This window comes from Protopterus annectens, chromosome 6.part0 (assembly GCF_019279795.1).
Source record: "Protopterus annectens isolate FY-2018-M chromosome 6.part0, PAN1.0, whole genome shotgun sequence".
Classification (NCBI taxonomy): domain Eukaryota; kingdom Metazoa; phylum Chordata; order Ceratodontiformes; family Protopteridae; genus Protopterus; species Protopterus annectens.
Genome location: NC_056737.1, coordinates 1352408488 through 1352432151, shown reverse-complemented (window position 1 = coordinate 1352432151; position 23664 = coordinate 1352408488). Strand labels below are relative to the sequence as shown.

The following is a 23664-nucleotide window of genomic DNA, read 5'->3' as shown; positions in this document are numbered from 1 at the left end:
AATGATTCCTCTCATTACCTGCCTGCAACAGGAGTTTCTTTGGTAGGCAAAGGTATATGCCAAAACATGGGACGGCCTTTCACTCTCCCCCCTGCCAGCCAAACCTTAACTACAGATGCATCAGACTATGCATGGGGGGCCCACTTGGCAGGAAGATGCATTCAGGGCATATGGATCCCAAAACAAATGCATCTGCATATCAACCAAAAAGAGATGTTAGCTGTTCAAAATGCCCTGGCGGCCTTCAAGGACTTACTTCATCCAGGACAACTACTGATAAAGATGGACAACACCACGGTTATGTGGTACATAAACAAGCAGGGGGGCACACTCTCATACCCCCTTTGCAGACTAGCCATGGCACTGTAGGACACAGCCTTGACTTACCAAGTACATCTTCAAGCTCAGTTCCTGCCAGGAAAGCAAAATACTCTTGGCAGACGACTTTTAAGCAGAAACCTTATGGACCCTCACAAGTGGAAACTAGATCCACAAGTCTTCAGCATGATAACAAAGAAATGGGGGAGCCCAGACATAGACCTGTTTATCTCTCCTCGGAATTATCACAGACAAGCATGGAAAGTGGATGCCCTATCCTTCAGTTGGAAAAATCAGTTTACGCTTTTCCTCATCTGCCTCTTCTTCACAAGGTCCTACTAAAGGTCAGGCAAGAAAAGCCAAAGATCTTAATTGCCCTGGACTGGCCCTGCCAACACTGGTATCCAATCCTAAGGAATATGTCTCAATTCCCAGCTTGGTACTTGCCTCAAATACCTCACTTACTGTCTCAGCAAAACAATCGGATCCTGCACAATCAGCTCCAAACACTGAACCTGGCAGCATGGCTGATCATGTAGTTATTCAAACAACACCTCTCAGTAAATCTGTGATGGATGTCATTTTGGAAGCCAGACTGCCTAGTACTAGAAAATCTTATGCTGATAAATGGAAGAGATTCTTTGCTTGGAACCAAGCACAAGGAACTGACACAACAGCCAAATATTCCCCAGATTTCTCAGTACTTGACTGAGATGCTTGACAAAGGCCCATCTTTTTCATCAATAAAAATCCATGCCTCTGCCATCTTGGCTCATTACAACACAGAGCCACCAATCTTTTTTCTCATCCTTTGCTAAAGCAGTATCTTAGAGGGGCCAAAAATGTAATGCCTCCCAGAAGCTCACCAATTCCTGCATGGGACCTCAATTTTGTGTTGGAAAAGCTCACCCTGCCTCCATTTGAACCAGCTGCTACTGCAGATCTAAAGTTCTTATCCTGGAAAACAGCTTTGATCCTGGCAATTACTTCAGCAAGAAGGGTTTCAGAGCTACAGGCCCTCATGGCTGTGGAGCCTTTTATCATATTTTAAGCCACTGCATTCGTTTGTTACTTGCATCATGGTAAACCGGTGCCCAAGGGCATTAGGTCTCATTCCACCAGGGCTGCAGCTACATCAGCAGCTTTTCTCAGAGGGGTACCAATCAAAGACATTCTAAAAGCTGCTACTTAGAGTTCAGTTCACACTTTTACAAAGCATTATCATTTGCCTCTCTTCTCTAAGTCTAGGGCAGGCTTTGCCACTGCAGTTCTGCAGGGTCTTTATAGCCGCCCCTAATGCAGTTTAGCTCCAGCCTCCCATCCATAGCTTTGGGATTCTACCCAAATGTAATGACTGCAACAGTGAAATAGTAAGAACATAGTACAGTTGTGTACACTTGCCATAAATGTAGATGTTCGAGTGTATTCACTGTTGCAGTCCAGGTTTACCCGCCCGCCATCCCCCTTTATTCTGAAGTTTCGCTTTCCTTCACTTTTTTTCTACAGCCTTTGTGGTGTATTTGCTTGTAGATGAAGGTAAAGTTTATATTGTTGCATGTATATATAGTTTATATATATATTTTTGCTACCCATTTGGGGGGCACCTGACATCTGGGGCAAGAAAAACTAAAGAAAATGGCGTCTCCTGCCTGTTTTATACCCCCTGACGACCTGACGTCATGGAAGAGGAGACAGCAACCGACGCAGGAACCAAGACTTTGGAATTCAGGCCGACTGTGGGCAACCTGCCAGCAGATTACCCAAATGTAATGACTGCAACAGTGAATATACTCTAACATCTACATTTATGGTAAGTGTACACAACTGTACTTTCTTGATGTACGTAGGGACACCTCCACCTTTAGTACCTGCTTGTGCTGTAGCTGGCCTAAAGGTGTGAAATGCATTATAGCCCTGTACTGCCGAGGCACTGTCCCCATCTTTAAACATTTCAGAGAGAGAGAGAGAGACCTCTGCATGCTCCCGATTGAGGAGATCTTGGAAGGTATGGAGTTTTGACTCCTGGCATTGAGCAGAAAGGCATTTAGATCACCTTTGGTTGGCTTTGCTATATCGAAAGACCTGACAGTTTGGCATTATCTAAAAAGGCACTATGGGGGAGGCCAAAGCTTTGGGCAATATTAAAAAGCCTAGATAAGACTGGCGCAAACCATTCTTGCCAAAGTATTGTGATCTGTCAACCATGTCCTCCCATATGAACAAATATTGTACCTCCTTAGAATGACGCCAGAAGCTAAGCCAGTTATTGAAGTCAGTCATCATCTGTTCATATTGTGGCGGCATCCTGGGGGGGGGGGTAGAATTTGGCTCAATGCAAGGCTCACACCAGCCTAGGTCACATTTGGGAGCTCCATGATGTCTCTTTATATAGTCATGTGGGGTATGTCTCCAGTCATTTACACACATGCACAGACTGTACTGGTACTTATGGTCCAATGACCTGAGTGCATGCATGATTTGGTGGATCTTGGCCTCTGATAGACAACTGACCGTGACTTTCTCCTTGCTCAGCCTAGTGAGTGAGACATTGGTGTGTTTCATGTTGGAATCTCTCTATGACTAAAAGATTGGGTTGGGTAGTGCCTTGCCTTATGGGCTTTGAACGGAGACTCTGAAATGTGGCTGTATGTGTGTTGCAGTGGGTATTGTTTTGATGGAGTGCTTTGGAGGTGCTGAGGATATTTATTGTAGGTCCAATGTCTGGGAGGTCTTTGTGGTTTAGGAAGATTACTTTTAAATGCCTCAACATATGCTGATCTGTGTCTGTGATTCCATACTGTGTGTGTAGTGTGTGCATTTCTGACATGCCGGTTGTTATAATGAGGACTTGTATGCAAGAGCTTTCCCTCCAATGTCATTGTGTAAATGAGTCTCTTGCATACCTTATCATTTTGAGAAATCCGATAGTTGTCCGAAAACATAAGGCAATTGCTGCATTGCCTCAGGTTGCCCATGTCCAACAAGCTGGCTGCGTAGATAACAGTAAAGTTCATGTCCATGGTTACAGGCGCTTTTGTAGATTTAGTAGGTTTTTGCTGAAAACAGTGAATTAGAAGCGTCTTCTCCAAAGTAGGTTTGGCAGTACTTTGTGCAGTTGAGTAAAAGGGAACTCTGAAGGGTAGTTTTGTAGGGGAAACCTCAAATCAGTGTGCCTGTATCTGTAGAGGGCACTGCTAAAACCCGCTGCATGGAGCCAAGCTACGCCTTTATAGAGGCCTGAAACATTACCGTAGGTGGTGTTTAGGTTAACGGAAGGTTATAATTGTGCCTTGGGCAGATGCAAAAATATAATGGAGGTGATGGGGATTGCCTTGGAGCTAAATGCAGCACTCAAGATGTCCGGTTTATAGACGGAGATCTTTACTTTTTGTACTATCAGACTGAAAATAATGCTGAAATTGTTAATAAGAGCTTGATGTACACTGTAAAGGAGGGAGAAGGAAGGGGGTCAAATACTATGTGGGCATACAGCATTATCCAAAGATGGGGAAGAGAAAGATAGAGGAGCAGTGTTTTTATCTTACTTTGTATGATAGTACTACATGGGATTTCTCTATCTGCTCATTGTATGCTCTTGCTCCAAGGTGATCACATAAAGCAGCGATGTTGTCTTGTCTCACCTTCATTCTTTACTGGTTGGGTCTGGAACCGATCCTCTGTTCCAACTAAGCCTAATACAAAGCTCAAGTTCTTCCACTAGCTCGTGGCTAAGCCCTATCCCATGATGCCCTTGGACAGTTCCCCGGATCGGGTGCTTCCCTTCTGGCTCTAGCTAAGTGGATATGTTCTTTCCATACTTTTTGAATAATTGTAGTTTAAAAATGCTTATAAAGATTTCTAGTGTTTAGTACATTTCTTTGAGCTTGCTTAGTGTGTTAGCTTCTGTTGGTTGTTTGCTGTTGGCCGCCGTCTCTTTCTCTAGGCCTTTACCCTTCCCTATCCCAGCTAAAGTGTATACTTTTCTAAGCCCCTTTTAGTAGTGAGCTTCCTTTTAGTTACCTTATTCAAGCTAGTTTAAGTTAGAGAGCTTTGTAAATGATAAAGTTATTTGTTTCCTCTATTTGCCTCATTTTAAACTCATTTAAGTCGGAGAGCTACTGTTGGCCCATTTAACTTAGAAATTACAGAAAGGAAAAGGCCCTCTCTTTATACTGGGCAGATTCATTTAATTTAGAGAATTGCCTTTTTTCTCTGGTTAAATTGCAGTGGTTAGTTTATTAACTTTTATTTATTTATTTTTTTATACATATATTTTTCTCTATTAGTGATTAGGCTGTTGTTGGTTGTGGTTGCTGTTGTTGGTATTGATATTGGCCATAATGTCCAAGGATGCTAAGGAAACGAAACCCTCTGGATTCAGGAGTGCGAAAAGTGAAACCAGAAAATGTCATTGACTGATGGTCACACGGTGTGTACTGCCTTGGCACAGTCCATTTACAGGAGTCATGTTTCATCTGCCATTCACGCAGTCACAGAGTGTTGCTTGAGAGAGAAAATAAGCTGATATTGAGAAGTTTACTAAAGACCCCTTCTCAGAGGCAATTGCAGAAGGTCAAGGTAAGTCTAACTCATCAAAATCCCAGTCTTTCAGATCTGGGAAGTCGGGGAAAAAGATAATCTGTTAGTGCTCATTCGGAGCCGACAAAAAAATTAGTGAAAGAGTAGTCATCTGACCCGAAGACTGTTGGGCCCAAAAAACCTTCTTCCTCTGCTCCTCTTGTGGTTTTGGTGCTGATGGAGTTTCACCTATGGAGCCGGTCCCTGAATTGGAGCTGGTTTCTCCAACTTTGCAATCTCCCTTGCTTTAACCTGTACGATCTCCTTCTCCCTCCTCTCGATCCTCCAGGAGCCTCTCTGACTATGATGTGGATCGTGTGGTGCGGAGACTATTAAGGGCACCAGCACTGGCCAAACTGTTGCTGGCTCCAACCCAGAGGGATTCGGAACTGGCCAAGACTACTCCTCCTCCCATCTGATCTGGGCCCTCTGAGCCGAAGTGTCTGGAACTGATTGTAGTGGAACTGTTGGACCAGAGACTTACACCAGGATCTTCAAGCCCAACTACTGTTCCAACAACCTTTGTTCTATCTGAACTCGAGTGGTCTAGGAGCCGACGAGCTCCAAGTCAGGCCTGGGGTGGAGAGTTGGATCAGACAGTTGTCTGATCCGAGCTTGCTTTTCGGGGCTTCGGCATTGGTGAGCTTGGCTACGTTGTCCTCTGAGTCAACCCCCTTGGTTCCATGGATGCCTTCTGGTTCTTTGGAGCCGGGAGCTTCCTTGGATCAGGGGTGGGGGGGTGGCCTTCGAGGTGATGAGTGCAGTCTCCACAGACCGCTCCACTCTCGGGTGCAGACATTCTTCCCTCAAAGGCACTGGTGTCTGTCTCTGCATCATTGTATCCACACAGACTTGGAGACCCAAGTTCTCCAGTTTCCCCATTGGGTGAACCCTCTCTTCTGAAACCTCTCCTGAATAACCTTCTGAAGGGATCCCGTGAAAGAGACTATGCAAGAGGAAGCATTCAAACTCCCCAGAGGAGTCCATCACATCCGATACAGACCTCAATGAGTCAGAAGGGTCCCCACGGTCGCCCTCTGAGGATGTCTCCTTCGCAGACATCCTAGAGATTCTTAGAGAGGCAGTTGGAAGTCCATCAACCCTTCTGAGGAGGAGTCTGTATACCTGAAGGCTATTGGGTCTTGCCTTATTGCCACTTGGGTGTCTCCGCCTTTCGACGAACTAATGGACCTAGTTTGTCGACAGGCGTGGGAGTCTGCAGATTCAGTGGAGCCTGCTCCCCGGAGGCCAGACAAATTCATAACTTCACCCACTGATAAAACTTTTCTTACGAAAGGTGTCCAGTAGATGGTGGCAGTGGAGGCCACCAAGAAGGAACGTTCTGAGACATCCTCTTCTGTTCATCCACTGAACAGAGTCTCATACGATGGACAGATAAGGAAAGCGCACCTTTTCTTCAGCGACCTTTGCACTTAGATTGCCGAATTATCTTACCAACTTTGCCAGACTTCAGAGAGATGATCTGAAGGAGTTGGGCGATACTCTCCAAGTTTCAGTAGCTGAAGGGGTATCGGAGAAGGTTTTGTCTCAGCTCTCCATCTTAAATTCAGTGGTCAACTCCTCCATGAGAGTCATTTCTTATGCAGCTGATGGAGCGAGTAGGGCAGTGGGTTCAGAAATTTCTCCAAGGAGACATTCCTGGATGCGCTTGTGTGACTTTGCAGAGCCCTTTAAATCTTTTCTGAATGCCACTTTTGACATCTCATCCCTGTTAGGTCCAAAAGTCAGACACACTAACCAGGTGTGAACAAGAAGGAAAATCTCTCTCTGCCATGGGAGTTCATTTTCCCCTACCTACCAGACCTTATCCTAAGGGTCAAAAGGGGGGGAAATGTGGTTCCGAAAATCCCAGAGAGCTTTCCAGGACACTTCTGGTGATTCTTCCCCCAGGGGCAGAGGGGGAAGCAGTTACTGAAGATGCCTGGCCACGTGGCATAGGGAGTCTGCAAAATCAGGGCAACAGGGAATCTTTCCTTGGTAAGCCCTTTCAGTGCTCCTGAAAGGAGGCCCACCTGTCCATCTCTGGAGACGGTCAGAGGTCGCTTATCTGTGTACCCAAAAACCTGGCTAAAAATAACAAAAGACAAATAGATACAAAGCATCATATCCAGAGGTTACCCTTTTCTTTCCCCATCCCAAACATAAACATCCCGGATATTCCACCCAGTCAAAGGGAGCTGGCAACCCTAGAAATACAAAAGTTGCTAGAAAAATGAGTCCTCCAGACAGTCCCCATAGACCAAATAGGATCTGGAACTTACTCAAGGTTCTTTTTAGTTCCAAAGAAAACAGGGGACTGGAGACCCATCTTGGATTTCAGCAGACTAAACAAATCAGTAAGAAAAGTTCTGGATGGTAACACTGCAGTCAACATTCCCTTTTCTGGGACAAGATGATTGGATGTGCTCTGTAGACATCCAGGATGCGTACTACTACATAAAGATGGACAGGATGCGTACTACTACATAAAGATGGACAGGCGATCCAGGAGTCATTTTTGCTTTTGGCTGGGAGCCGGTCACTACCAGTTTCAAGCTCTGCCTTTGGTCTCACTACAGCTCCCAGAGTGTTCACCAAGTATATGGCAGTAGTTGCGGCTCATTTTGACACACCTAGGATTCAGTGTTTTGTTTCCATAACTAGACAACTGGCTCTTGTCAGCCACCACTGAGCATCTGTTATCCAAAGTGAGAGACACCGCTTTACATCTCTGCTGTCACCTGGGAATTGCAATAAACTATGAGAAGTCTGCATTGTTGCCGTCTCGGCATATTGTCTTTATAGGAGCAGATCTAGAGAAAAGAAATATGATGGCAAAACTCCCCTCCAAAAGGGTTAAAGTCCTAGGATCCCAAGTCCTAAACCTTTCCAAAAGAAAAGTACAGGCAAGAACAATCCTCAAAGTACTGGGAAACAATGGTATCTGCAATTTACTCTGATTCCATTGGCACGTCTGCACATGAGAATACTTCAGTGGCTAATTGTTCACTCAGTGGTCAATGCAGGAACTACCCATGTCACACCAAATTTTGATAAAGGTCTTTCTTGCAGGATTCCGTTGGTGGCTTTACTCCATTCGTGTAGCATTAGGTCGTCCCTTTCTCCCCCCCAACTTTTAGCCACAGTGACCACGGATGCTTCCCAGATTGGGGGGGGGGGCATTATCTGGGAAGGACAGTTCATGGCACTTAGCAGGAGCTTGAGGCCCATTTGCACATCAGTGTTCTACAGATAAGAGCAGTACTTTTATCATTGCAAGCATTCCAGGATGGTCTTCTGCTATGAACTATTGCAGTACAGACAGACAACATGTCAGTTGTGTGGTACATAAACAAGGAGGAACCAGATCTTAGCCCCTTTGTCGGGAGGCCCTGAGACTATTGCACTGGGCAACCTCCTCCCAACGCTTTCTGATAGCAACGCCCATCCCAGGGAAATCCAACGTGATTACAGACAAACTCAGCAGAGTAATTCTGATGCCTCATGAGTGTTCCCTAAAACAGGAAGTGGCGGAAGAGATTTTTCCCAAGTGGGCCCAGCCTTGCTGCAACCTTTTTGCCACGTCCATGAATACCAAATGCAGCAGCTACTTTGCCCTGACCCCCACCCTCCAGGGGATTCACCAAGCAATGCATTGTTCACGATTGGTCCTCGGGTCTCCTCTATGCCTTTCCTCCCTTTCCCTTGATTCCCCTTCTCTGCCCCAATAGCTTTTATTCTAGAATTACTGGAAAAGCTATTTAATGAAGGGGCAGCTGCAGCTACTATGGCTGCCATATCTAATTTCCATGTCAGAGAATCATCTAATTTTCATGTCTGAGAATCGGGCCCTAAAGTCATGTCCCACAGACTTTGCAAAGCCTTTCTGAAAGGTACTCTTGTATTAAGACCATCAATTAAAGCCCCTCCACAACTATGGGACTTGTATTTTGTTTTTTTCATGTTTGGTCCTTCCCCCTTTCCAGGCGGCATCATCCTGCTTACTTGGAAAATTATTCTGTTGATAGCTGTTACCTCTGCGAGAAGAGTTTCAGAGCTACAAGCACTGTCCATAAAGACCCCCCTACATGCTTTTCCACAAAGATAAGCATATCCTTACGAACGAACCCATCCTTTTTATCCAAACTATGGTCAGAATTTAACCTGAATCAATCCATAGAATTACTTGTTTTTTTCCATAATTATGGTAACAAAGCAGAATATATGCTACACCAACTTGATGCACTGTACATAGGCAAGTACATTTCTACTTGCATAGAACAAGGAATTTCAGAAAATCAGACCAGATATTTGCATCTTTTTCAGACTCGGGGGGGGGGTGTTCCCGTGTCACACGTCACACGTCACACTTTCAGAAGTGGCTATCAGATTGTATTACCTTTGTTTACCAATCAAAAAACAAACAAATTTCTTAAAGTGAAAGGTCATTCTACAAGAGCCATTGCAACCTCTTCTGCCTTTAGAGCTAATTACCTATTGACACCATTTGTGCTGCTGCAACATGGGCAACTCCTCATACCTTTTATCACTCATTACAAAGTGGATTTAGCCTCCAGGAGCAAGGCCTCTGTTCTGAAGAATATTCTACCTTGGGCCACCCAAGAACGATTGTGCTAGGGATGCTGTCCCAACCAGTAAAGAATGAAGGCAAGATTGGACAACATCACATAAAGAAGTTATGTACTCCCCATAATGTTCCATGTGTGTTGTCCATCTCTTCTTCATTCTTACTTCCCACCCTCCTGCCCCCCACCTTTTGCTCCTGGAGGACCGAGCTGGTAAAAATTGACCATTGATGTCCTTGACCTTCTTCATTAATCTATCACTTAATAAGTGACCTTTAAGTAGCTTTATCTGCAAACAAGATCTGGGGAGCTCTCCAAGAGTATAATGGGATAGGGTTTAGCCATGTACTAGTGAAAGAGCTCGAGCTTTGCATTGGGGTGAGTCGGAACAGAGGTTTGGTTCCCAACCCAACCAGTAAAGAATGAAGGTGAGATGGACAATACACATGGAACGTCATGGTGAGTGCATAACTTCTTTTTTTCTTTGTACACTTTTTTTGAATTGTGCTTATTATAGTGATGCATGCAAGGTTCAGATGTTCTTCATCTCACATTGCTGCAGTCCTAACACTTGGGTAGTCCGCTGTCCCTCGATCGGCCCGAATATCAGAGTATAAGGCTGACGTCGGTCAAGGCGCATTTGACTGACATCAGAACGTCAGGGTACAAATGCGCATGACCGACGTCATATCCTCAGTCTTTTTTGCCGCATGGTCCGATGCAGAAGCAGTGTTGCAAGTGCCGTTCGGCGTTCTGAAATTTTTCGCATTCGGAGTTTCAGACCGAAGTCAGAGTTGGTTAAGTACCCCGTTGGGGAATATTTTGGTTTTTTCTTGCCTCAGTGGTTTACCGGATGTCAGAAAAAGTGAATAACTGCATTTCTTGTGGGAAACAGATTCCGCATAGGGACTACCATAATTTGTGTATACCTTGTTTGGGACCTGAGCACGACGTTGTTGGGTGTCGCTTTTGTGCTAGGTTTAATAAACGCACTATAAAGTGGAGGTTGGATTGTGCCAGGTTGGTCTTTGGGAAGCGGTGCAATTACAATATGCCGTCGGATGCACCGGCGCCGGCTTCCTCAAAGAAGCGCAAGGACAAGGCAGTTAAAACTAGGTTAGAGGAGTCGTCCGAACCGGACGCCGGTTCTTTACAGGCGTCAGGGGAACCAGTGGTTCCGACGGAGGCCTCTCTAGAGTCCCAGGGAGAAACTTTGCTTTTACAGGATGTGGCCTCCCAGGAGGCAAGTCAGGCTACAGGGGCTTCTCAGATTACTTTACTCCCCTCCCTTCCTAAGGTGTCTAGGCCCTCTCTTTCTGCTTCCAAGGCTTCTCCTAGAGGCAGGTCTAGTTTAACTGCTGTGGGTGTCACTCCTAGTTCTTCAGGTTCTGTGCCCAAGAAGCACATGCTTAAAATGGCAGAAGATTTAATTACTTTAATTAGAGGCTCTATGCCCCCTCCTGATAAGAGGCCTAGGATGGAGCCAGTGTTGGGGGATTATGAGCAGGCTTCAGATGTGTCTGAGTCTTCGGCTGAAGACTTGCAGGAGTATTCTCATTATTCTGATTCTGATGTTGATGATTCCACTCCTTCTGCTTCTCCTCCTGAGGATTTTTCTTTTTCAGAGACCCTTCACTCCATGAGAGAGCACTTTAAATGGGAAGGTCAGGACTTCTCTGACTCCAGGAAAAGGCTTAGGGAATTTTTGTTTTTACCCCAGCATAGGCCTTTGGCTATACCTCCTGTTTTGACTGTGGTGGAAGATGTGTTTGCAGAGGCTTCTCTTAATCCTGATTCTTTGCCTCCTGCTCCTGTTAAACCAGATAGGTATTACAGGGTGCCTGAAGCTCATAAGTTTCTTTTTAAGAGTCCTAGGGCAGACCCAGAAACTGTTAGCCAGGGGCCTAAGGTTGTTAAAGCTTCTGTTGTCAAGAATCCGGTTCCTGCAGATAGAGGCCAGGGCCTTGGATAGATGGGGAAAGAAAGTTTATACTTCTTCCACCCTAGCCATGAGAGCTTTGAATTGCCAGTTTCATATGTTAAAATATCAAAATTATCTGCTTTCACAGTTGAAATCTAAGGTTGATGCTCTGGCGGAAGGTATTGATTGTAAAGAGTTACAGGATTTAGTGCATGTTTCTGAACAGGTGGGTAAGCATTCTTTGCAATGTGGTTTTGATGCTGTACAGGCCTCCTCTAGGGTGGCTGCCACTGGGTCAGTTCTTCGCAGGCATGCCTGGCTGAGGGATCAAAATTTATCTGACCATGTTAAAACTAGGATTTTGGATGCCCCTTTGCAATCTGATGTCTTGTTTGGTTCTCCTGTTGAGGCAGTTTTAAAGAAAATGGAAGACAAGGCTAAGTCTATGCAGACTGTTAAAGATTTTTTGCAGGTTCAGCCTCCAAAGTTTAGTAGAAATTGGCCTACTAAGGGGTGGACGTATCCTTCTTATGATTCCCAGTCTAGGGGTAGATCTAGACGTGGCAGGGGCAGAGGTCAGGGCTCTTTCAGGTCTAGAACAGGGAGTTCTCCTGCACAGTCTTCGAGTGAGGGCAGGGGTCAGTCCTTTCGTAAACAGACCCAATGACCTACCTTTTCAGCTGCCAGAACCTTCTCGCCTGGCAGCACCTTTGGGAGGAAGGTTGGCACTTTTCAAAGAAAATTGGAGTTTGATTACCCAAGACAAATGGGTACTGGATATCATACATCACGGTTACAGGTTTTATTTCCATACCTTGCCTCCTTTCAAAGGCATGCCAGACATTCCTCCTCCACAAAGAATAGAGGCTCACAAGCAAATTTCACTGTTGCTCCAAATAGGGGCCATACAGCCGGTTCCTATGCCAGAAAGGGGCCTAGGATTTTATTCTCGCCTGTTCCTAGTACCAAAGAAGGGGAACACGTGGAGACCAATTTTGGATTTATCTATCCTCAACACTTATCTGGACATTCCCAAGTTCAAAATGTTGACGTTGCAGCAGCTTTTACCTCTGCTGGACAAAGATCATTGGATGGTAACTTTGGACCTCAAGGAGGCTTACCTTCATGTTCCCATCAGACTAAGTTGCAGGAAGTATCTGCGTTTTCGAGCTGGGACTTCTCACTATCAGTTCTCTGCATTGCCCTTTGGCTTATCTACTGCGCCCAGAGTGTTCACGAAAGTTCTGGCTCCAGTGATAGCTTTCTTCAGGCTAAAAGGAATACAAATCTATCCTTATTTGGACGACTGCCTGATTCTGGCTCAAGGAAGGGAACAGCTTCTTCAGCATTTGGAATATGTGATAGCAGTGCTAAGATGCCTGGGGTATTCTGTGAACGAAATAAAGTCCAGTCTAGTACCCTCTCAGGACATGTGCTTTCTGGGTGTGAGACTGAATACAGCATCCCAGATGGCCTTTTTAACCCCGGACAAACAAAAGAGTCTATCCTTTTACTTTCATCAGCTATCTCATCAGTCCGGGCTGACTGCAAGGACAGTCCTTCAAGCCGTAGGGTTCATGGCATCTTGTATTCTGGTGCTTCCCAATGCCAAACTGCATATGAGGAAGCTACAATGGTATCTCAAAAATGTATGGACACAGCACTGCCAGGATCTGGACACTGTCATTCAAATACTACCTTGCATTCAAAAGGAATTTTTATGGTGGGCTCAGGAATGTCACCTAAACAAGGGACTCTCTGTGACCCGGCCAGAGGCGAGTCAGGTTTTAACGACAGATGCCTCAGACATAGCTTGGGGAGCTCATCTAAATGGAAAGTGGATACAAGACAAGTGGCCTGCCAGACTACAACATCTACATATCAACATGAAGGAGATGTTAGCAGTCCAGTTTGCATTAATAGCTTTCAAGGATTTACTTCTTCCAGGGCAGGTGTTGATTCTAACAGACAACACAACTGTCATGTGGTACATCAACAAGCAAGGGGGAACACATTCTTATCCTCTATGCAGGCAAGCAATAATTTTGTGGGAGACTGCTCTCAGTTTACATCTAAGTCTTCAGGCAAGGTTTCTGCCGGGAGCACAGAACTCCTTAGCAGATGTGTTAAGCAGACAAATCATGGATCCCCACGAGTGGAAACTGGATCTTCATGTATTTCAGAAATTGACAGTGTCCTGGGGAACTCCAGACATAGATCTGTTCGCTTCTCCACTAAACCACCAGCTGCCAAAGTTTTGCACAAAGCGGTTTCATCCCACAGCTTGGAAAGTGGATGCTCTTTCTTTCAGTTGGAAAAATCTTCATGTGTATGCCTTTCCACCTCTGCCTCTCCTCTCAAAGGTACTTCTGAAGGTCAGACAGGACGAGCCAAGGATGATTTTGATAGCTCCAGATTGGCCTCGACAGCACTGGTACCCACTACTGAGAAGTCTAGTACGGAAGCCTCCATGGCCTTTGCCTTTGATTCCACATCTGTTGTCCCAGGAGGACAGTCATTTGCTCAATGTCAAACTTCACTCTCTTCACCTAACAGCATGGCATATTCTGTTTTAAACCTTAGAGGGTCTCAACTTCCACAACAAGTTTTGAATGTGATTTTGGAAGCTAGAAGGCCTAGTACAAGGAAAGTGTACGCAGATAAATGGAAGAGATTTTTGTTTTGGAGTGCAGCTAAAGATTTGGATGTTTCTGAGCCTGATTTGTGTGGCTCTTCAATATCTTACTGAGTTATTGGACAAAGGTTTGTCCTTCTCTTCTATTAAGATTCATGCTGCAGCAATTTCAGCTCACTATGACTGTGACCCACCATTGTTTTCTCATCCTTTGTTCAAGCAATTTCTTAGAGGGGCAAAGAATATAAGACCCCCACGAAGAGCTCCTACTCCTGCTTGGGATCTCAATTTTGTGTTGGAGAAACTCACTCTACAACCTTTTGAACCTGCAGCGACTGCTGAGTTGAAATATTTGTCATGGAAGATTGCTTTTTTGTTGGCCATTACCTCTGCAAGAAGGGTTTCTGAATTGCAGGCCCTTATGGCAGTTGAGCCTTTCTTAATTTTTCATAAGGACAGGGTATCTTTGCGTACTAATCCTTCCTTTATGCCTAAAGTGGTTTCTAGTGTGGCTTTAAACCAAACTATTCATTTGCCTACTTTTTATGCAAATCCCCAAAATAAAGGGGAAAAGATTTTGCACACTTTAGATGTACACAGGCAGTTGTGATATTATTTGGACAGAACTAAAGGGTTCAGACAATCTCAGCAGTTATTAGTTTCTTTTGCTTTGTGCTCTCAGGGCAAGCCGTGTCAAAACAAACTATTTCTAAGTGGATTGGATTTTGCATCGCTTTCTGTTATTCCCATCATGGCAAAGAGATTCCAGCTGGGATTAGGCCTCATTCCACTAGGGCTACTGCCACTTCTACAGCTTTTTGAGGGGTGGCAACTAAGGATATTTTGGAGGCAGCCACTTGGAGTTCAGTGCATACCTTTTCTAGGCATTACCACCTTCCACTGTACTCTAAATCCAGGGCTGGTTTTGCCACTGCCGTGTTGCAGGGCATTTTGGCAGCTCCTGCTTCTATATGATTTGGCCATCCTCCCTTACCTCTGCTTTGGGATTCTACCCAAGTGTTAGGACTGCAGCAATGTGAGATGAAGAAGATAGTACAGTTTTGTACCTACCATAAATGTAGATGTTCGAAGATCCACATTGCTGCAGTCCAATACTCCCCTTCCCCTCTGTAGTGTGAGGTGGTTGTGTGGGTTGAGTTATCCATCTGAGGTATATTGTGCATATTGTATATATGTTGTATATATTGTATATGTTTTTGGTATTAGGCTGGTTGGTTGTTTAGTTGTTGTCTTTGGGTTTGGACCTTTCTTTTTAGGGTCTTCTGACATCTGGGGCAAGAAAAGACTGAGGATATGACGTCGGTCATGCGCATTTGTACCCTGACGTTCTGATGTCAGTCAAATGCGCCTTGACCGACGTCAGCCTTATACTCTGATATTCGGGCCGATCGAGGGACAGCGGACTACCCAAGTGTTAGGACTGCAGCAATGTGGATCTTCGAACATCTACATTTATGGTAGGTACAAAACTGTACTTTTTACTTTTTCTGCAGTCCATGCTTTTCCTTCTCACCCTCATGTCCACACTATATGGATATGTTCTGTTTGTTTACTGTATCCAGTGTGTTTCTGTATTTATCTTCTTCCTCTTAACACCCTTCATGTTACTTGGTTCATACATCCCCTAGCAAAGAGCAGTCACACATCCTATGGTCCTATAAAATACTGTGCATATTCTTTTAAAATGGTGGTTTATACTTCTATAATCTGCAGTTTTATTCAAGGGGCTTTGAATGCCTGCCATTTAACAATAGTAGAATGCAACTTACATACCAGATTATCTGGTTACTGGGCAGACTGTCATTTATTGAAAACAGTTAAATTTCCCTGGTTCCCTGGCCAATTTTCTCATCCTTAGTATGTAAACCACCTGGGGTCAATGCTGAAAATACCCCACCAAATAGAGGCGCAGATAGATGTGTATGTAAGTAAATATAAGTTCATCCTAATAGAATAAGTTTGTTTGCAAATACCTTGGATTGTAATTTGTGCATTGATGCACTTTTTAGTCCTGTTTTTCACCTTCAAGTATATACATCAGTCAGCATGTAAAATATTCTGTTGTGCTAATTCTCTACATTAATTTGATAGTAAAAAGAACCTTAGTCTGCAAAGTACAGTAGATAGCAGCAAACGATCTTGTTCAAGGAGCTTGAAATTCGAGCCAATAATTAAAAATACTGTAAGCCGCGGTGGTGCAGCGGTAGCGTTGTCGCCTCACAGCAAGAGATTCTCCCGTTCGATTCTCTGCTGCGGCTGCTTCTGTGTGGAATCTGCATGTCCTCCCCGCAGTCTAGTTCGAAAGACATGCATGAATCGGCGTGCCTTCGTTGAAGGATGGGTGTCGAGCTGGCACCTCGGCACCGTAAAAATCTACTGCCAATCATTAGTGGACCAGAGTTCCGCTGTGGCGACCCCTAACCAGGGAAAGCCGAAAGAAAAAACTGAGCTTAAACAGTGAAGGTTGTGCTTGAGGCAGGCTGATGTAAGATTCAAATCGAAACATTTTCTGCTTGCCTTTCAAAATCTTGGGTTGTCTGTGAAGGAAGAGCTGCATGTCAAAAACATACAGAAGACCATGCATATTTTACCTAGAATATCTGCATACTTTTCCTTAAACCAAAGTGTTCTGGATTTTATATAGCAGAACACTAGTAGTAGCAGGTGAAATAAGCCAGGAACCTGCCACCAAATCCACACAAGGAAAAGTCACACATTTTAATATTAGCTGATTTATTAAAGCTGTTAAAAGCTTTCATCCTTCAAAAATATAAACTAGGGCTTCATCAGAACATTCTCCAACGTACTGGCTTGCGAGCTAGTAAAGGTATCCTCGCACCTTCCTAATATTAACATTGATGCCCATGTATGTATTGACATCTACAAGCCAGCAAGTTGGAGTATGTTTGTTTTGATGAACTTCAGTTTGTATGTTTGAAAGACGAATGCATTCAACATATTGAATAAATCAATCGATATACCACTGTGTGGAGTCCTCTTCATGTCGATTTACTTGGTAGCAGGTGGCTGTTTGATTCCTGATTTTTCCAGCTTCATTTTTTAATGATCCGAAAACAATATATGAAGTCATTGTAAAGTAGCTAGCTGTATGGCCTGTGTAAACAAGCAATCTGTCATCTCTAAAGTAAATTGTATTCATACAAAACTTTGCTTTCTTCTGAGAAGATCAGGCTCTACATAAACTTAATTACTTCAGTAGTGCCTTTCTGCAAACCCAAGTAATTAGGAACAATTCCAAGCCAGCCTTATGTGCAGTTCTGAAAGTGTTAAGGATCACTGTAGTTAATGTATTGTTTAAAAAAAAAAAAAAAAAACTTTCAGTACATTCTCCATCTCCAGATTGTGTTTAGAGAACCTTTCTGCAGTAGATGCTGATGCCCTCCACTGGATGTGTTGCCTAGTAAGCTATTTTGTAAAGCTCCCTTTGCATAGCTGGCCAAAGTCTCTTAACAGCAGCACCTTGGTTCTTATGCAGACTCCATAAGGCCTTCTCCACATCTTTTGCAATTGCTTAATTTTTTATTGTAGTCTTTGCCTGCTTTATGCTAGTTAGAAGGTGGTTTTCATTTGTGATTACAAAAATCAAAAACATACCTGTGTAAAAGGTAGGCCACATTAAAATATAATTTTCTTTTGTTCTGGCTTTTGAATTTGTGTGGTTGTGTTGGAGGGCCTGACAAATTATGCGAAGGCCTGTTGAAGTTTCTTTTGGAAAGACGACACTGCAGAAAACGGGTAGAGGTCTTGAGGTAAAATAACTTGCTCTACTTGATTCTCTGTCCAAGTTAACAAAGTCTGAAAGAAGCTGAACAAAGATCTTGCGTCACTTTTATGGTCTAAATCTGTACACCGCTTGTTGACAGACCAAGGAAAGTCACTTGCCTTCAAAGTACCATAGGTTTGACTGCGGACTTCAGATGAAGGGCTGCCTGCTTGTGGGTCCTCTAGATAACCCTAACTGTTCTTTTGATGAAAAAAAGTATCTGCCAGTGTTAGTGGTGAAAGTAGCACATAGGGATCACATTACATTACAAGTCATGTGTTGCTAAGATGCTATTAAAATTTGCACAAAATGTATATACAAATTATATCAGCTTAAGAGTTAAGAGACCATTATAAATGGGAATGTGAAACACTGTCCAAGAAGTAAAACAAAACTTGCCTTTGGTCATTTCACTGCCCTTGTCATCCAAGGCAGGAGTATGGCTCCGATAGTGGCATCCTTACCAGCAAAAAAAAAGGTAACACTAAGACTTGAGAGGTGGTGTGGCGTGGGAGGTTGAGTTGCACAATCTTTCTACCACTCGAAAGAGCACAGCTGGTTGGTTAACCTCTGCTGAGATTTTGCTAGACATCTAGGCTGCCTTCTTAGAAGAGAACTCAGTCTGGTGCATCACGTAATGCTCATCAACTTCAAGTTTATCAATAGCCCCACATCCAGCAGTGACATTACATCCTACATCTTTCTCATTGGAAAAAGCAAAGCTTGTGGAAAAAACATACCATTATAGTGAGAACGGATAGACAAATTTGGAGCTAGCATGTCAAGAGCCTATGAAAGAGACTTGATAGTTACTAACCAGAACATCAGGCCAAACAGCACAGTCCTCAGAGGAACTGTAGGAACACGCATGATAGAAATGTCAGAGGTAATATGACTAATAAAATGGATCACCCTCATTTCAAGGTTAGGGGGATTTGTATTTGGCAACTCTAGACAAAAATGGAGAAGGAAGTATCAGACCGTAATGACTGTCTACTATCAGCGCAGAGGGCTTCACATCTAGTAAAAAAGTAATGTTCAATATATGTCCAGATTTGTGCATTGCAGAGGTAACTGAGCAAACCTCAAACCTTTTGTAATCTAAAAAAAAAATCCTTGGCAAAAGCCACCAGCTCATTGGAAGTCACCAGAACAAGGTACTAGTAAAACTGTGCAGAGTCTGTGAGGATGTTTGTTCTTGTAGTAAGATCCTCTCACAATGAGGAAGACAGCAGATGAAGCGAAACCCACAGTTTGCTCCTGCAGCAGTGGCTTGTTTAAAAGGATTTGGTCATCCTAGTGGCAACTTTTTTTTTAATTGTAGCACAGAGTCTTAAGAAATATCTATGCCCCTGATTTTTTCCCCCATCTTTCTGCTGAGTAACAGAGACTATTGATGGAATGGGGAAGGGGGGCATGAAGCTGTCATCCGTCCAGGTCTCCATAATGAAACAAAAAATAAGTCATCCAGGACTAAATAATGAAATGAAAATAAGTACCATGCAACATGTCTAGGCTTAAACTAAGCATGTTACAGATTCTCCTTGCTTTCCAATGTAGTACTGTAAAATGGGGTGGAAGAGGGCGAGTCCCAGTCACCTGCCATTGTTTAAAAATAAACACTAGGTGCCATGTGATGAAAAGGGGCAAATAGGCAGAGTGAAAAAAAACTGACCATCTCCCAAACAACCCAGGTCCAATATTGTGACACTTTGATCAAGCAGGCAGAGAAGATGGGTATACCCATCCTGGGAGAGGGTGCTTTCAAAAACGCTATTGTGTATGATCCCTGACAGAGGCCGGGAACTCCATGAGGAGTGCTGTAACTATTGGGGGGGGGGGGGGGCAGGGCTCAGACTGAAGTGCACATGGATGTGTGGCCAGAACACCAGAGCCCACTATACTCCAACTCCTATGGAAGAGATGAAGGCAGGCAGTAGAAAACGTCCTAAATACTGGCCAGCAGGAGCATGATGTTGCCCCAAGTTCCTTAATCGCCTCACCAGAGATGGACATGGGTTGGATATTAGCCCAGGGGATAGGTCTGGTAGACCTGAGGATGAGGAGAGGCCCTGGAAGCAGCTGATGATCAGTTGTAGGGAGCCGAAGAATGGAAAAAAATTACTTTTGCCTTTCAAAAGTTCATGAACCAAAAAAACTTTTGTATCAAAACTCTGTATCTTGTACTAGCACTTCTTACAGTTTGACATTAACTTTAAATGATATGGTGTCCATATCTCGCCTTTGTTCTTGCTGTTCGGGTACGGCGCTGATCCTTGGCTCTGACTTGGCCGTATAATATAGCTCGAGAGCTTTTACTGGCTCGAGGCTAGAACCTATCCCAGCATGCCTAGCGGTAGTTACCCAGGTCTCGTTTGCCACTTGCAGCGTCGAGATTACGGATACTGGCTCAGGCTGTGTTTTTTTTTCTATTTGTTATATTTTTTTAAGAAAATTTTCTTATTTATCTTTCTAACTTGTTATTCTACCTTCCTATCCTGTCTGAGTAACTTGCGTTTCTTGGAGACTAACCGTTTTTCTCTCTGGCCTTTTCCCCTCTTCTAGACCCATTTAACTTGGAGGGTTCTTCGTTTTTTCTTGCCTTCTTTTAACTTTTAAGGAGTTGCCATTTAAGTTAGAGGCTCTCCTTAGGTGGGGAGTTTGCTGTTTAACTTAGAGGCTCTCCCCACCTTCTCTTTCCTGTCTGCTTAAAAAAAAAAAAAAGTTATTGGCTAGTTATCTTGTCAGTAGTGTTTTTTTTTCTCTTTGTCTAGCTTTACATAGTGCTGTTTGACCTTGTTGAAAGATACTGCCAGGGAATCGAAACCTTCGGGTTTCAAAAAGTGCAATTCATGCTGTCAAAAGCTGTTCCTTACGGACTGGCACACGAGTTGCGTATATTGTTTAGGACCTGTTCACCTGCAGGATTCGTGTTCTCTTTGCCATGCATTTAGTTCATGAATCCTGCAGGAGAGAGAAAATCTGTGTTTTTGGAGCCAGTAAGGTCCCACAAGTGTCCAGGTCTCCTGCCTTGGAACCAGTGCGGTCTGCTCAACAGTCAACAGTCTCCTTTATTACAATCTGTGGTAGGCAGTCACTGGTCTTCAACCCATTCCTCTTGGTCATCCAGGAGCCTCTCTGATGATGATGTGGAGAGGGTGGTGAAGATGCTTCTTCGGACACCAGCATTGGCTAAAATACTGGCCCATCCCAGACGGAAATGGTGCCCACAGCCCAAACAACACCTGTCTCGATTTTCTCCGACAACGAGACTGAATTCGGACCATAGTGTATGGAAATCATAGTATTGGAATAGTCGGTTCTGGTAACCTTCTCTGGTCCTTCGGTTCTGACTACCACTCTGATCTCCTTGATACCCCCTTCTATCGAGGGATCTGGGAGCCAACGCTTCCTCGCCGGCTCCGAGGGGGGGGAGTGGCATCAGACCCTTGTCCCAACCCTACTCTCCCTCTCGGAGCTTCGGCACAGGTCAGCTCGGCTCCTAAATTGGCCTCTGAGCCATTGCCCTTAGTTTGGAGGAAGTTGCTGGCTTTTTCGGAGCTGGAGACTCTTTCGGGTTGGGACTGTGAAGCCTTCGAGGTGATGAGGAACGTGCTGTCTACTGAGACAAGCTCCACCCTCAGCTCCATTGGCTCCTTTGCCTTTGGTGCTGGTGTCTGCCTCCCCTCCGCCCAAGCATAGGGATCCCATGCTCCAGGATGCCCGATTGGGCAATCCCACCTCTTCTGAAACCTCCCCTGAGCATCCCTTGGAGGAGGTCCCTCGGAGGAGGACTTGCAAGAGGAAGCATGTGGACTCCCCTGAGTCCTTGACATCAGGCACAGACTTGGATGACCCAGAAGGGTCTCCACGGTCCCCCTCTGAAGATGTCTCCTTTTCAGACATTTTAGAAATCATTAGACAGAGGGGTGACTGGAAGTCCCTTGCAAATTCTGAAGACGGGTCGGTGTACCTGGATGCATTCGGTTCCCGACCCTCCACCCCTTGGGTATCTCCTCCTTTCGACCCACTATTACACGTAGTGAGTCGAAAGGCGTGGAGCTTCCCAGACACTATGGAACCAGTTCCACGGAGGCCCAATAAATTGATAACAGCCCCTAAAGACAGACTCTCTTATCCAAAGGTGTTCCCGTTGGTGGTGGTGGCAGCAGCCACCAAGAAGGAATTAGCGGAAACTTCGTCTGTCCGTCCAATAAAGAGTCTTGTACAGTGGACAGATACGGGAAGCGTATGTTTTCCTCAGTGACCTTCACACTCGGGTCACTGAACTGTTTGTCCCACTTTACAAGGCTTCAAAGGTATCTCCTCAAAGAGTTGGGAGATACCTTACAGGATCCTACAGCTGCGGGAGCCTCGGACAAGACGGTTTCTCGGCTTGTGACCTTGACTTCGGTGGTTAACTCCTCCATGCAGCTAATTTCTTACGCAGCCGATGGGGTGAGCAGGGCGGGCAAGCGCAGGGGTGGCCTTACGCAGACATTCTTGCATGCGCCTTTGCCATTTTGTGGAGCCCTTCAAGTTTACCAACGCCCCCTTTGACTGCTCTTCCTTATTCGGGCCTCGGGTAAAAAGAGAGACACTCTTACCAGGTGTGAACAGGATGCAAAACTCTCTCTGCCTTGGGAGTGTGTTTTTCTGCTCCATCTACGCCTTATCCTAAAGGCCAGAAGAGTGGGAAAATGTGGTCCCAGAAATCCCAGGGAGCTTCCCCTGACACATGTGGAGATTTTTCCCCCAGGGGCAGAGTGGAAATAATGGAAGACACCAATCTTGTGGGGGGGGGTCCTGCAGAATCAGGGCAACAGAGATACCTTCTCTGGTAGGCCCTTCCAACAGTCCTGAAGGGAGGCCCAACTGTCAAACTCTGGAGACGGTCAGGGCGAGATTATCCTTGTACCCAAAAAACCTGGCAGATGATCACAGAAGATACATGGGTACTATCCATAATATCCGGAGGTTACAATATCCCCTTCTCCTAACTTCCCCTGTCAAAAACCACACTCTATCCCAAATGTTCCACCCAGTCTTCGGGATCAAGCAGACCTAGAGGTTCAAAGGTTGCTAAGAAAGAGTCATCCAGGAAGTCCCCGCACACAAAATCGGATCTGGAACTTACTCAGGTTTCTTTTTAGTTCCAAAGAAAACAGGGGACTGGAGACCCATATTGGATCTCAGCAGGCTGAACAAATCCGTCAAGAAAAAGGTCCAGATGGGTAACACTGCAGCCCATTCTTCCCTTTCTGGGACAGGACAATTGGATGTGCTCTATAATCTCATGGATGTGTACTACCACATAAAAATGGACAGACAGTCAAGGAGATATCTATGCTTCCGGCTGGGAGCCAGTCACTATCAGTTCAGAGCGCTGCCCTTTGGTCTCGCCATAGCCCCCAGGGTGTTCAAATGCATGGCAGTAGTTATGGCTCACCTGAGGTGTCTAGGATTTTGGGTGTTTCCATATCTAGACGACTTGCTCCTTACTACCACCATGGAGCATCAACTCAATCAGGGCAAGCGAATCCACAATTCGCTCTTGTTCTCAACTAGGGATCACCATAAACTAAGAAAAATCTGCCCTGTTGCCTTGTCAATATATTACCTTTTTATAGGGGCAGATTTAGACACAAGGGCCATGATTTAGACACAAGGGCCATGATAGCAAAGCTGCCTCAAGAAAGAGTATTAACAATCCATCGCCAAGGTGCCATGCTGTTCACACAAAAGAGATTTCAAGCAAGATTTGTCCTCGTGGTCCTGGGTTCTGTGGCGGTGGCAATCACTCTGGTCCCTATGGCTCACT

At 44.8% G+C, this 23664-nt stretch overlaps 1 protein-coding gene across 1 annotated transcript in view; it reads left to right on the top strand.

Moving 5' to 3' along the window:
* Positions 1-23664, top strand: part of HACD2 (3-hydroxyacyl-CoA dehydratase 2) — a gene marked incomplete in the record, with an annotated part of 841606 nt that overhangs the window by 291335 nt on the left and 526607 nt on the right.